The following is a 16,159-nucleotide window of genomic DNA, read 5'->3' on the forward strand; positions in this document are numbered from 1 at the left end:
TTGGTTAGAAAAGATAACATCAAGGAAATCAGGATCCACTGCACGTGACCTTCATCTTGCCATAATTAGACGACCTTTCCAATACAACCAATAACAGGGAAAAAAAGCAAACTGACACAAAAATAAGACTCGGCTAAACGCCAGCTTTCATCACTATCCAGTTGGGCATTTTCTTAGCAGAAATATCATTCCCTGGGAACTTTATCCCAGGCTGGGTCAGGGTCAGAATATTCTTTTTATTTTTTTTTCCCACACCCAGCAGTGCTAGGGGCTTAATCCAGACTCTGTGCTCAAAAGATCAATGCTAACAGCTCTTGAGAGATCATACGCAGCACCAAGGATCAAACTGGGGTCAGCTGAATACAAGACAAGCATCTTACACACTGTACTAGTTCTCTGGCCCCAGAATATCCTTTTTTTTCCCCCCAGAGATTTTTCACTAATATTCTCTACTTCCCCTTGTTCTACCCTTCCTTTTCATAGCAAAAGTAAGCACTTCTGGAAACAATTTAACAGGCCAAAAATCTTTAAATGAGAGAACAAATGAAGAAGTTTCACATATGACTTCCAAAATAACGTGGGTCTGGGACAAGGTTATTCTTTAAAGCTCTGTGCAAGTGCAACAAGAACATTGGGATTTAGTTTTTCCTTTTGAATGCACCAATACGAGAGGGCAGGCCTCCTCTTCCCTCTTCTTTCCAAACTGCTGCAAAGCATGCTTGGATCTAGAAATCCATGAGAATGAAAACAGACATACCAGAACTATGTGAACACAAAATTCTCACTCTTAGAATATGCACAGTAGAACTATGCCTTTCAAAGTTCTGCATACTTGATCTTAATAAGTTTCCGGGAAAAAAATTGACAAAAGAAAATGTCAAAAGCATCAGATTTTCTTATAGTCTTCAATGAAAGCTATGTTTTGTAACTCAGCTATGAGGAATATGGAGTTGGTGTGTTTAACAGGATCAGGATGAGGTAAAGGAAGTATCTTTCACCAAGTAATCTCCAGGATAAAACTATAAAGACACATTACCATCCCCGCACCACCCATGAAAGACTCCATTATAAGCTGTCACTTCATTTAGTACAATGACTAGAGAATTGCACTAATTGAGAGGAAATAAATATACCACCAAGATGATAATCAACTTTTCCAATTCTTTAAGTAAAATTTCAAAGTAGAGGTTACAATGTCAACTTAGACTAAACCGTGTACATTATTATTAGCAGTAAGCTTTGATATCCTTGAGTTCCAAGTCCTATCATTAAAAATTATAAATATACTAAGAAAGCATGCACAATAAAACTTTCATTAATATTTTGTAAAGAAGAATTTAGGAATTTTAAAACTTGTCAAAATACATTTAAATAATTTATTTTTAAAAACAAGCACTTAAAGTACAAGTTACAAGAAGAAACTGGTCTGAATAGGATTATGAACCCATTCTGGGACAACATAACCAAATAAAACATCTTCTGTCTCTTTAATACCCCACTTCTAAAAGACTTCTAAGAGGAAGTTATTTCAGAAGGTATTTTTCTTTTTCTTTTTTTGCTTGGAAAAATGTTTTTTGGCTCCACATTTTCTTATTCCTTTTATTCCTACAGCCGATTAGATTTAAACACATGAAATCAAATTTGCTTTAAATTCTCTAAGTGAAATTTTTTTTGTCAGTTATTCTTTTTGATAGTGAGAGAGGGAGGGAGTGTGCGCTGGGAAGTGACACCAAATGAAAATCTCAATAGAACAAGACAAAAGCATTTCTGTTACTTTTATTTTAAAACAAATCAAACTTTGTTATTCTAACAATCAAAAGAAATTCCAAAGTGTGAAGCAGACTAGCACAATCATATTTTTAGAATCCTTGGCATAAAATGCTTTCTTTTTGCTCCAACAAAATAATTCTCACAACTGTATCTTGTCATGTTTTTCCTTCCTCACTGAGCCTCTGCTTCACCAAAATGAAAAGAATTCATATTTCTTAGGATTTCTATAAGTATTTAAGTGGTTTCAAATTCACAAGTTTGACACAACAAAGGTATTAATGAAACTTTTTAAGGTGATAAGATATAACTGAATCCACTTATTGAAAGGGATCTCTGTATTTTTCTGCTTTCCACTCCACTGTCAGTTGTTTTGTCATTTTGTTTTGCTTTAAGAGAGATGGGGGTGGTACAGGCAAAAAATGAGAACAGATAAACACAGATTATCGTTTCTCTTCCTTTCATTCTCAAGTATTTTATTTTACAAACTTGACTTGGTTTTCTAAGCAATACAATTTTTCTTGTCTTTTTCCTTCTTAGAAAGTCCAAAACTAAGCAGATATACAGAAGTACACCTAAAACCAATCCCCACTTCCACCTCCCCCACCCACACTATCCCGTCTTATATTTTGCAAATTACCATTACTGATGGCTAATCATTCGCTCATAAATGTTGAATTATTTCATACCATGTGATGGTTAACTTTATATGCAAACATGTTTCATCATTACTTTCAATCCTGTTTCTTATGCCAAAAAATTCACTGACGGATAAACTTTGCATCAAAGTTCACTGAACATCCTCTTCCCCACCTTACTGCCCACCCACAACCACCCCCTCCAGAAAATGGGGTAGTCTTTGTGTGGAGTTGGAAACAATACACTTTCACTGATGGTCAATTTAAATCAGATACAGCCAAGTCTGGGAACCTGAATTTCTTCTTCTTCCACTCCTCTTTCCACTCCAGCTGCCCCCTCCCTTAATTTTAATTACTCTTTAAAAAAACTTAGGGATGTCTTATTGCCTTGGCCACTTTACTTTTTTCTCAGGACTGACCAAAGAGGTAAGTTTAAACAGAGTTTGTCAGATTAAAGTCTTGTACTTTTTAACTCATGTATGTGACAGCCTGAATCTAGTGTTAAAACTGCAGATGCTGCAGTTTACCACCGTAACTCAAGCTCTGCAGAATCTCATTGTGTTTTTGAAATCTAAATTTTTCTTAAAAACCACTTTACAAACAGCTAAATGGGCTGTTTGCTAATAATCTTTAACAGCGGCTGTATATGTGTTATATATGTGTGTTAATGTTCACTTTTGCTATTCTTTTTAGAAAGTCATACAAAATTACGTCTATAACATATCACTGTTTTCTCAGCTAAAAATTTACAGTAAACTTGTAAATTTTTTACCTAATATTAAAAATAGCATAGAACCTAAATGTTAGTTTTTGTTTGAAAGTCACTTTGTTTCCTGGGGTTTATTTTTTAAAAAAAAAAATTTCAGACACCTAAAAAAATAGTAAGTATAACAATTATCTTTGATAAAATTTACCAATAAAGTCACATCAGAAGTGGAAATCCCAACTTTCCAATCAACAAATTTCACTGAAATTCAAATATTTTATCTAAAATCAAGTTAAACAGTTCTATTGGAAAAAAAGTTTAAAATAAGGTATATAAGGATAGCCTAACCTATGCAAATAACAATCACATTTCCATCTTTGAAAACTCAGAAAGTTTAAGCATATGGTTTTAATTTTAATTTTTAACTTCTGTACAATTTTCTAGCTCTTCTCATCCTAGTAATCCTGCACCCACAACATATATATAAAACAGAATATTCAAGCCAGCAGTATTTTTGTACGTGGCCCTCCCTCCTCCACTGAGACAGTCTTCCCTTTTATGTCTATGTCAAGGTTTCCATGGCAACACTCTCTTCACCAATACTATTTCCACTGAAATGAAGGAAGCCAAAATTTACATGCTTCATTATTAAATTACACAACCCTAGCAACTAATGTTATTTTCTAATTTTAAGAGAAAAATCAGATTTCTGCAACTTCATCAAAAATAGTCATCTAATAATTATTATAGAAATGACATGGAAAGAATTATTTTAGGACATTAGATGCATGCATATTGTTATGTGATTTGTGTGTGCTTTACTCTTACTACATAAGCCTGATATGCTCAGGCAGGAGACTTACGTAATTATTATAATTATGAATAGTAAGTATGTGGTTTACTAATGCTGTATCAAATTCTTTGCTGTTTCTTATTTTTTAAAACATTGGTCACATCGCTTCCAAAAACTCTAGTGAGAAATTCTAACATAATCAGCCAAGAAGCAATTCATGGATGGTAGGAGGGGATTCCAATACAGGCACAATATAAAAAGAGAGACCACTCCAGTTTTTTGATGTTAAATAAATAAGAAATATTAGCATACAACAATGTTAAGAGGCTGACTTAAAATGTATCAAGTTTAAAAGTGAAATATTCAGGGTCAAATGCTACAAGCCCCTTTTATCCTTAGACTACTTTCAATGGTGAAATTTTTGTGATTTTTTTTTAAAGCAAGTTCTCTCTCTGTGATACTGAAGACTGTAAACGTTTGGTTTTAATACAACACACATTCCAATCAAGTCATTCAAAATACAGGGAGAAGGAAAGGACGTGGGTGTGTGCACACATGTGCAGGTAGGGGTGTGTGTGCACACAAGAACATCAAGGTGGGAGGTTTACCTGTTACCTTTAAAACGTTTACCTGTTAAAGAAATGCCATGTATTTCTTTAATAGGTTCCATGCATTAAGAAGTCTCACGAGGAGGCAAGAATATAAAATGGGCACCATTTCATAAAACAATTTGATAGATGATCACAATAAGCATTAACTGTTATTTCTCGGCATGGTCAACACATTTTAAACCAATAGGCCATAACAGTGATCTTATTTATTCTGACAATTTACCTGCGTTAAAGAATTTAACTGTTTCTACCCAGTTAATGAATACATATATGTGAGTTCATAAAAGCAGAACGGTAATATGTATTTTAATGGGAAAAATCCCACTTTTATAAAATTTATAATGAGCCTCTTTTTTTCTTTTTTTATTTACATTATCACTTTCTTAACATGAATTGATTCAAAAAACTATAAAAACTCCCTGAAAACCAGCAGTACAGGAAACTACAAGAATTTACTTTCCCAAAAACAGCTTTTAAGACACAAGCATGAACTGCTAATGAATCTCATGGTGAGGCTCGTGAAAAGGGCCAACTGGCACCTTCACAGGTCTTTCCCCCGTTTTAAAAATCCCCATACAGTGAAACCTGCTGACAGGCTTTTATTAGAGTTGGGGTGGGGAGTTCATGGAAAAATTTGTGAGGGATTTTATAGGCAGGATCCTCTTTCCAGTGTTTGGACAAGTAAAACAAAACAAAAAATAACCAACAGCCAATTGTTCATTTACTTTAAAAAAAAGAAAAAGAAAAAAAGAGCAACGGCAGTCCCCCACAAGTGTTCCAACATTTACACTTCCTTTCATTTCAGTCTAACTACTTAGAAGGAAACATTTGCAGAGTTCAGAATTTTTTTTTTGTGGTTCTTGTAAGACATTTCATCAGGATACTTAGAGTTGTTTTTAAGTCTACGTCTAAAGTAAAATCTAGAGAAAAATAATAATAATAATATTATGACCTCTCCAAACAACAACCAAAAAAGTGCATTTTAAAATCTGGCCTTTTTCACAAGGAGGCTTGGATGTGATGCCACCTGGTGGCAGAGAAAACTCTTGGCCAAGCTTCAGTGTTCAGAAAAGGAGCTGTTCTAGAAAACATCAACCAGCCCGGCTGAATCCTCTCCTCCCCTCCCAAAGAAGTTACACGCTCCCTCGTTTAAATGCTAGTCTCCATCAAAAAACAGAAAACATGGTGAGCAATTAATTGCATGTGACCGTTTCTTCAGTGTTTAAGCACCACGAGACACCAGTTATTTTTCAAAAACCTGAACTGTACCAAAGCTTGGATTCCGAACGATGAAATGTTGAAGAAGCAGGGGTGATAGGGGTGAGGATAGAGTAACGGAGCTGCTTTGTAAAATTACACTGTATAATTAATTCCATGGTAAGAATGTTTTTATGGTGTGTTTTGGTGACCTTTTATTACCATCAAGTTCACAATGCTGGTGGGCTGCCTTTTAATCCCTCCGCAGACAAAGGCCCTAAATAAACACAGATCCCTTCCTGGGAAAAAGTCCACTCTGGTTAAATGGTAAGGAAATGAGTAAATCATTAGTAATCTTTAAAGCCAAAGCTATAAACTCAAGTTACCTTAAGCTGAAATGAAAGTGTCCTGCAAGAGTTTCAAAGTTCTGTCACAGATAGAAATCTCCAGCTCTTGACTCCAGACTAGACGCCAGCTGATAAACAAACAATTTAAGTCAAGAGTTGGAGAATTCCCAGCTTTTTCATTTAATGGCTTTGGCCAAGAGTATTTATTGCCTCCAGTTTTATTCTCACTTAGCTCTAAGAGGAAATTTAAACTCATCATTATCTGAAAGCCCCAGACAGGCAGCAGTCAGCTCACCTGGCAGAGCTGCTTCGAGGCTGTACCAGCCCAGCCTCCACGAGGAGTGATGTAAGCATGTAAACTAATTAACTTGAGGTTTAGGTTGACTTTTTAACAGGTGATGTAAATTTTGTTCAATACAGTTCATACTCCCAGTTGGGGCAGTAACAATTCCAAGAAGTTTGACTTCACAGTTTTTCTCCAAACTACCAGCTAAAAAAAGGAAAAGGATGATGTGATTTTGCATCCTCTACCATGCTCCAGGCTCTGCTCTCTTCCTCTCTTATCACATCCTGGTCCACTGGCCCTTACATATTATCAAAATAACTTTGCTGGTCAAATATACACTATTCCCATTAACTGTGAAATACCCCAAGTGCTTCTCCATAGTCTCCTAACAGAGCTGTGGGCAAGATTTAAGATGGAAATGACCAATCATGAACACTTGCTGGCTTTATATGAGTACTAATAGGAATAGAACAGTACACTCCTATTAAAGACCAGGAGATACCATCAGATATTTCTAAATGCGGTTTTAAAAAGTTTGCTATTAAAAGATTACAGATCTCAAAATTGTTGCTTTTATTCCTTTCTTAAAAATTCATTTAGTCTTACAGGAAAAAAAAAACCTCATCTCTACTCAAGATTTTTATGTCAAAATAACTCTCTTTAACTATCTGAATGTTTGCAGATATTTGACAATTACAATAAATCAACTGTCTTCTTCCTCTGGCTGCTTATCTGGTGGGGGAGGGGGGGCGGGAATGCTGCAAGAGACATTTTATAGCTTAAGTAAAGGGTTAACAAAACATGGCATTAATAAAGAGAAAAACTCTTTGCTATCCACTTCTTCACTTTCAGAAAATTTTACAAACCTATTTTGGCTAGAAAAACCAATGAACTATTTCAATGTCTGCTGAGACTATTTTTCTCCTCTTGTAATTTAGCTACACAGTACATTAAAAATGTTGGCCACAGGAAAAAGTTTTCTCATAAGAATTGTGAGAAATAAAATGAAACCAATGATAAAAGCCTGTGAATACCTGGGATCATATTATGTTTTATTAAAAAGGAAAAAAAAACTCCCTAAAAACAATGCTGTCTCAGAGACCGTAACGGCTAATCTGGTGACCCTGACAGTCACTAACCCGATTTAAAAAAAAGGTGTCAGTTCCAAATCTGAAATTTTGTATGATTCTTCTGAAAACTTCTTTTTCCCTGTAGTCCTTACTACTAAAGGTGATATAAGTGAAATACAAAAAGATCACGATCACAACAAAAACTCTCTACCTTCAGGACAGAGGAAAATCACTTCACACACAAGAGAAAAAGGTGAGTTCCTGGTAGAGCTGCCAAAGCAGTGCCAGGAAGATGACAAACGTGTAAATTTAAATACTATGAAAAGTGTATTATATTTAGAATTTTCCTAACTGATAATCAAAGAGATGCAAAAACAAACCAGTTGTCAAACCTATACAAAGGGAGAAGGACATAAATTCAATTTCACTTTCAACTGCTAACATGACTTTTTTCAAGAAAATCAGACATTTAGAAAAGTGCAAGCAAGTATGACAATGATCTGATCACGATGATGAGGACAAACCTTAATTCCACTTCTGTACTCTCCATCCTCTTCACTGCCATCCAGGAATTACAAGCAAAACAAAATAAAGGCTTATTAAACAAGGCTTCCTGGCACTCACTCTACACTGCTAGGAATTAATAGATGTTAATGAAGAAGAAAGTATGCAGAAGTAATAGCTTCTCTAAAGGTGTCTGATAAATCCACTCGATCATTCTATAAACACCACTGGGCAATCCTGAACTATGCGGCCAGACCCACTGCGTCTAGTCTGACTTACATCCTGAATGGCAATTAGAGGACTTTCAAAATTCCCTGGGATTATTTTGGGTCGCCCCCCTGCCTTACCCATACACTTTCCAACATAGCCATGTGAAGGAAACAGTGTCCCTCCACCACAGGACACAGCCTGGCAAGGCGACCCTGGTAATGGTTATCTGACTAGAAACTGCAACACCATTAAAATCAGGCCTGGAGATTTGAAGGTGAGGGGACTGCAAACTGCAAGAGGGGGGTAAATTCTCAGAAAGAATTTAAGCTGCTGTTAGCAATCATTATTCCTAGCAATAAATGACAGCAATGATGCAAAAACCGAGTGGGGTGAGCGCCTCGCATTTTAACCACATTTCCGTTATTTTCTTAGAAGACACAATCACTGAAGCTGTCTCAACAATGTCAGCTTGGGCAGTGAGTCAGCAGCAGTGTCTAAATATTTTAAGAACTCATTAACACCTTACACAGAGACTCTTGTCCATGACAACTGTTGTAAGAGAGTCTTAGGCCTGCCAAAAAACGTAAAAAGAGTTTATTTAAAGGGCACTTCTTCAAGAGTAATTTCAAAGAAACTCTTGGAATGTATTTCTGCAAACTGTAGAAAATTGCAGGCAGGGTCAGAGCAGTAGTACAGCGAGTAAAGAACTTGACTTGCACACAGCCGACCCGGGTTTGATCCCAACATCACACATGGTCCCCAAAGCCCTGCCAGGATTGACCCAAGCCCAGAGCCAGGAGTTAAGCCATAAGCACTGCTCAGTATGCCCCCTCCAAAAAAAAAGAAAAAAGAAAATCCCAGGCTAAAGGCACTCACTAGACACCAAGGTTACTTAATAGTCACAGATTGATAAGTAAATCTATGTATGGGTAGGCAAAATGGCCGATAGGACCAACCCATGTCTGTGTACTGGTACTAACAAATGAGTGTGTCGATTCGGGAATAACTTTGTCTGTTAAGCAAATACAAAGAGGAGCTGGAGGTAGGGCACTGGCCTTGCATGTGGCCGACCTGGTTTCAAACTGCAGCATCCCATATGGTCCCTCAAGCTAACCAGGAATGATTCCTGAATGCTATGCCAAGAGTAAGCCCTGAGCACCGCCTGGTGTGGCCCAAAAACCAAAAAAGAAGAAAGAAAAGTTTAATTACCTGAGCTACTAAAGCTTTATACCAAATCAGATAAAAGGTGATACACACACACACACACACACACACACACATACACACACATATAATTGGCTTTGGCACCACCACACTAGGCAGTGCTCAGGGCTTACTCCTGGCTCTGCACTCAGGGTTATCAAGTGGGGTGCCAGGGACGAACCCACAACCCACATACAAGGCCAGCACCTGATCCATTGTACAACTGCTCTGGCCCCATATTTTTCAAGATAGAAGAAATCAAGTCTTTCATTAAAGAGTCAATGCCAGAAATAATTTTTAAAAATATAAATAAGTTGATAATTCAAGAAATAAACATCACCACACCAATACAATTTCTCAAAGGGAAGAACCCACAAAATGAACATTCTTAATCAAGCTAAACCTATGTATCACAAAACGTTGAAAAAAAACTTTCTGAGGTCAGAGTGAAATCTTAGAACACAATTTTACTCTGTAATCTAAAAGCCTATAAGAGCACTTAAAGATCTACTATGACAGTCCTTCCCCTTCCACACATTGTAAACCAAGGAAAACTCAGCTTTATGAATTTTAATAAAGAATTTGCTTTCGAATAGAAATTACAATGCTTCAGTCAGAAGCCAAATATAATTTACCAAGTTATAAAACTAAGAAATGTTTAATAGAAATACCAAGAGGCCCTCAACTATAATAGTATTAGGTGCCAAGATATAATTAATTTTTATTTTTGTGGTCCTTTTACCATAAATTAGATACAGATTGAGTGGAAAATCAGTAGACATTACTGACACTGACATTTCAATGAGAGTCTAATGTTTTAAGGGAAAAAACTATTAGGTTTTCTGCTTAACTACCCGAAATTCTAAGAATAACTCAAACAAATTACTAAAATTTAACCCAGTCAATTAGAGAATAAAGTTTGCTTTCCTGGGCAAGAAGCAGTTTGTAAGCAGCTTACCAAGGAGAGGTGTTTGCATGCCTTGCTCGAAGTAGTTCCAGGTTCAATCCCCAAGAACTCCATATGGTCCCCTAAACCCATCAGGAATAACTCCTGAGCACCGTGGGCATGGCCATAAAATAGTTAAATAAATAAATAAATAAATTTGCTTTCCTGGTAGGGCACTATTATACAAACACAATCATACACATTCATGTATTTAATTCAGTCATTAATTCCTGACTGGCGCAGTACAGTTAAGCCTGCCAGCACAAAGAGCCTTGAGCTAACTACAAACGCCACTTCTGAGTCACTTCAACCCAAGGTCTCTGTGCAAATCTACAGATATATTAGGCAATCAGTGAATTTATTCTCCAATTATTCAAGCATAGTGAAGTGCTATAATTATGCCTTCGAGCAGACTAAACAGCATTTGGTCATTAGTCGCAAACAATAGTTTTTCATTTGCTTTACATCTAGCATTTATTGTACAAGAGAGCAAAATAAAACTGGAACCAACTCCCTGCTAGCTGACCTTCCCCACACTGGGAGAGAAAAAAAAAAAAACCCACAGGTCCTGAGCAACACTGACCTTAAATAAGATTACAACTTTCATCAGGTGTGATTAAGGCCAGGCCACAGGTGATTCACATAAAACCCACTTAGTTTCCCTTTGATAACCACTCTTAAATAAAGACACAGTATTAGAATATGGGAGTCGATTTCCCAAGGATTCAATTTAGCAAACTCTGAACGAACTTGCCAAAGTCGTGGTGACACAAAGATAAGCCTGCTGCACTAGCTTGTGCCTCACAGCCCTTACAAAGCAGTCCCTCCACTGAACACCAAACCTGCACACTCAGTTCTCGGCTTAAAATGATTAAATGACAGATCCCCAGAGAAGCCATCCAAGGACTCAGTTCTTTTGTTTTGTTCTGTCTTGGGGCCACACCTGGCAGTGCTCAGAGCTCACTTCTGGTAGTGCTTGGGAAACAGAGGCAGTGCTGGGAAACAAATGGGGTCAACCACATGCCGGACGAGCACCTTGTCCCCAGGACTCACTCTCCAGAACTCAACCTTAAGTCTGCAAGAATAAGCATGTTGTTTACCTGCAGCAGTCCTTGGAAACCCCGTAAAATGTCTTAGATTTCACCAAAATACTTGACTAGATCTGTAAGTAGAGCTAACACAGCAGTTCACCATGATAGTTACTTGGGTAATCCTTAATCAAACATTCTCCTTTATAAAAAGAAAAAGACTTGTGCCATCACAGCAAATATGACTACTTACTGGATTGGTATCATAATAAAACTTCATCTACTTCGACATTACATTTGGCCTTTATACTAATACGTTACATCAGTTCTCCTTCAGAAAGGATCTCTAACACACTGAAAAAGCACAGAGAGCACACAGATTGACATAGTAAGTAATGAACACTTCTACAGCATTACAGAAATATCAACCATATTGACTTCCTCAGGTGTCTCTTGCTACCTAATATTTCAAAATGCAGTGGCTTTGGGCTGGAGCAATAGCACAGCAGGTAAGGCGTTTGCCTTGCACTCGGCCAACTCGGACAACCCCAATTCGATTCCTCCACCCCCTCGGAGAGCCCAGCAAGCTACTGAGAGTATCATGCCCGCACGGCAAAGCCTTGCAAGCTACCCATGACGAATTCGATATACCAAAACACAGTAACAAGTGTCACAATGGAGACGTTACTGGCCTGCTCGAGCAAACTGATAAACAATGGGAGGGCAGTGACAGTGACAGTAGTGGCTTTACAGGTTCACAATTCTGTGGGTACGCAATTTGAACGAAGCTTCCCTAGGCAGCATCTACTGGTCAGTTCTGCGGTGAGACGAGCGGCTACAGGTACCTAGAAACGGGAGACTAGAGCAGCAGTGTCAAGACGGTCTCACTCATAGGCTCAGTGGTCAGCATACATTGCCAGCAGGCCAGCCCACATGCTCCACCATGCAGCCTGCAGACAAGTTTCCAGCAGGCCAAATAGGGCAAAACTCACAGGTCCAAGGGCCTCGAAGCCTCTCCCTGGGTAACACTTGTGAACCTACCACCCGGCAAAGCCATTCAGACAGTCTAAAGTCAGTGCAGGGAAGGGACACATGGTATGAGGACAGAAGGATGTGGATCACTAAGGGCCATTACTGTGATAAGAGACCACATTTATAATTAGCTTTAAATACTGAGAATAATTTTATATTTTATTTTTAACTGATTACAGTTCTGCGATTTACAATACTGCTAATGATGGTCTTCTACATACACAATTCCAACATCACACCCATCACCAGTGCACCCACCTCTCTCCCACAAAGAGTCTCTCAACCCCCTCCACATCAATGCAATTGTGTACATCCATTCTCCATTGTGCTGACTTTGGCCCTCTGTCGCAACCCTGCTACTTCAAGTCCCATGTGTGAGTGAAATCAGAGAATGATTTTGTCATTTAAAGGACAGTATTCTGCTAGGAATCTATTTTTTTCTTAGAACAAATTAGAACTTCGTAGAAAATAACATGTAAAAGAACGTGAAACAAAGAACATACTGACTTCCAACACAGTCCAACTCCACCAAACGACAGTGTGAGAGAAGTTACTATTTCTAGGTATCACTCCCATCCTTGATAAGATGGGAATATTATCACTCTGCTGTCAGCCTCACAGGGTTGTTTCTCCAGTTGAAGCCAAGCCAAAATTTGAAACATCTATGAAGACCAACTATCTTCTAGGGTGAAAGAAAGAATCTAAACCACATCCATGGCATGTAAGAATGGAATAGTCAGGAGCCACAAATGTAGCTCAAGGGGTAGAGCACAGGCCCTGCTTGTGAGGAGCCCTATTCTAACCCCCTACAACACTGCGGTGTGTGCCCTGGCAGTTCCTGGGCATCACCAGGGTGGTGCCATGCTCCACTTGGCACAGCCCTGCCCCTCAGCACCACCCCCTGAAGGGCAGAGAAAAGGCAACTGCTGTCTCCCAGAGGCACTGAATTGACCCACAGCTGTATGTATAATATAGATGACAATTAGGAGTGTAGCACCACGTAGAAAAATAAGTCACAGAAACATTCATTATGACTTTATTTCTTTAATGTCCTTATCATGGAAAATAAACTATGGATTAGAAATAAAAACATAATGGTTAAACCATAAAGAAAATCAACGGAATGAGCTATAAAATGCAGGGTATTAATCCTGTCTGATTCTAGTACAGTCTCTATCAGTGTGTAGAGTGTGTGTGTATATGTGTGAATGTGTATATATACACACACAGAGAGAATAAAACTATACAAGTATAAAGGTTTTGGGATAATAGTAACAGTTCAGCATCTTTTAAGTGATAGAGAACTTAAATAAAATTGTACTATTTGTAAGTCTCACGATGTAGACGTTACTGGGCCCGCTCGAGCAAATCGATGAACAACGGGAGGACCGTGACCGTGACCATAATGAGGATAATGCACAGAACAGCAAGAGATAGTATGATACTACGGGTCTACACTTTGTTGACCAGAGTAGGCAATACCATCCCATGGGGTGGAGATAATGGAACAACCTAGAGTAGCAGTAATCTTGGATACAACTAGGAGATACTTTCTGTTTATCTATCCCAAGAAGGTGGGAGCCAGAGAGATATTACAGCAGGAAGGTTCTTGCCTTGCATGTGATAACCTGGTTTCCAACCCCGGCATCCTATATGGACCCCTGAGCCCTGCCAAGAATGATCTCTGAGTGCAGAGCCAGGAGAAATACCAGGGCACTGCTGGTGTGGTCCAAGAAAGAGAAGAAAAAGAAAAAGAAACAGGAAGGAAGAAAGGGAGGGAGGGAGGGAGGGAGGAGTGATTCTAGGAGGGTGCTGATTTTTTTCTTCTGATAAGGGAATGGTCGGCCAAGTAAGTTTGGGAACTTCTGGTCTAATAAATACCAAAATAAAAACCAGGGAAAACCTTCTATCTGTCACTCCATGGGCTGGTCTAGTGGGAAGAAAGTGACACAGTAAAGGTTCTTTACATTTTACTCCCCCAGATTAATAGTCAATACAAAGCAGAGGAAAAGTCTAGACTTGAGAAACCAATCACGTGCTCAAATGTCTATAAAATATTAATTCATCTGCATTAGGATAACCCTTTATTAAAATACTAACCACAGAATAAAGAATGCTCCTATTAACATTTTTCAGAATAGTATTGTGTCTGTTCATATCTCTCTATAAATTCATGTTAATGCATTTTTAATAATCTGAAATAAGAAAAAATGAGAGGGAGAAAAAAGGGAAATTAAAGGAATTGTTTAAGTTTTATTCAAAAATTATCTCCAGCTTTTAAAATTTTAAAAGTATTAACACAGAACCTCTAAAAATTATGGACCCACCTTGGGTATATAAATCATTTTCCCAGATCTCTTTAATTTTATCCAAAAACACATGGAAAGTTTTCTCTTTTAAGTAAAAAGGTAGAGCTGTTTTTAATTGACCTTTTACATATTAAAAATGTAAAAGTAATAATCACAAGATAAATAAAAGCTTCTGACAACACAGGGCACTAACCAATCTCATAATGATCATTTGTCTGTCAATAAACACAAACACAACCACAAAGCTTTCCATATATAATACAGGTTAAGATTCAGGTCTATTTTTGTATTCTCAAACTTTTGTAAAGCCAAAAATAGCTTAGTGAGAAGTGATTTCAGTTTTCTCAGAATAAGACAATACTTTCAAATCTAAAATAACATTATGGACTAGAGACTTAGTATAGGGAATAAGGCACTTGGCTAGCAGGTGACAGACCACAGTTCAGTCCCTGACATGATCCCCCCTGCAGTAGTGCAAGGTCTGACCAAAAGTCCTCCCCCCACCCCACTGCCCCCAACACACACACACCAGTCAATAGCATTAAAAATCAAACTGGCAGCCAAAGAGAGGTGGTGGAAGAGTTAAGGGTTAATTAAGCATGGACATGGCAGTCCTAAGTCTGACCCTCAGCCTTGTCTGGTTCTTTGAGCATCAAGGTGAAAGAAATATCCACCAACCACTGCCAGGTGTGACTCAAAAACAAAACAAAAACAAACAAAACACTGGTAATGTTTCATTATCAAATGATAGTATCAGAAACACCCAGACATATTTTATGAATTCTATTCTATTAATAAAAAAGAAAAGCTAGTCAGACCAAGTTTGAAACTGCTTATTGGTTTTTGATAATCAAAACCCTTATACCATCCCCACACTCCATATATGGTATCTAATTACACATTATTTTTGGAAAATTTAGACATCTGGAAAATACCTGTATAATCCTGTCATTTAAAACACTCCAGATACACATACTTCTACTAATATTTGATACAATAAACATTTAGAATTTTATTAATGAGTCCTCTTGTCCTCTTATTGAAATGATCACATAATTTTAAGTATGTTTATGTGGTAAAAAGTATTTGCATTTCAAAGTATATTAGACTTTCTAGTATTCAGTCATCTGTGAATGTGTGTGTGTGTGTGTGTGTGTGTGTGTGTGTGTGTGTGTGATAAACCGAACCCAACTGCAACATTTGATCTCTTTTGTATGGCTGGATTTAATTTGATAGTATACTATTTTTAAAATAATAGTTAATATTTATTGAAACTTATGTGTGCTAAGAAGTAGCTTATATTCTATATATTTCTTACCTACCATCATTTTTAAAACTTATTATGCCTTTTTAAAGGTTTTCCTTCTACATTTAGACTGACACAGGCTTATAATTTTTTGCTCATAATGTTTTTCTGTCTGGTTTAAGCATCACAGTTATACAGGCCCTACAGCATGAAGATGTGAAGCACTTCTTTTCTACTATCTAGAAAGTTTTGTTTACACAAAATTT

At 37.5% G+C, this 16,159-nt stretch overlaps 1 protein-coding gene across 1 annotated transcript in view; it reads right to left on the bottom strand.

Moving 5' to 3' along the window:
• Positions 1-16,159, bottom strand: part of HIBADH (3-hydroxyisobutyrate dehydrogenase) — a 103,072-nt gene that overhangs the window by 65,671 nt on the left and 21,242 nt on the right. The window lies entirely within an intron of this gene.

This window comes from Sorex fumeus, unplaced genomic scaffold, assembly GCF_029834395.1.
Source record: "Sorex fumeus unplaced genomic scaffold, SorFum_2.1 ptg000037l, whole genome shotgun sequence".
Lineage (NCBI taxonomy): Eukaryota > Metazoa > Chordata > Mammalia > Eulipotyphla > Soricidae > Sorex > Sorex fumeus.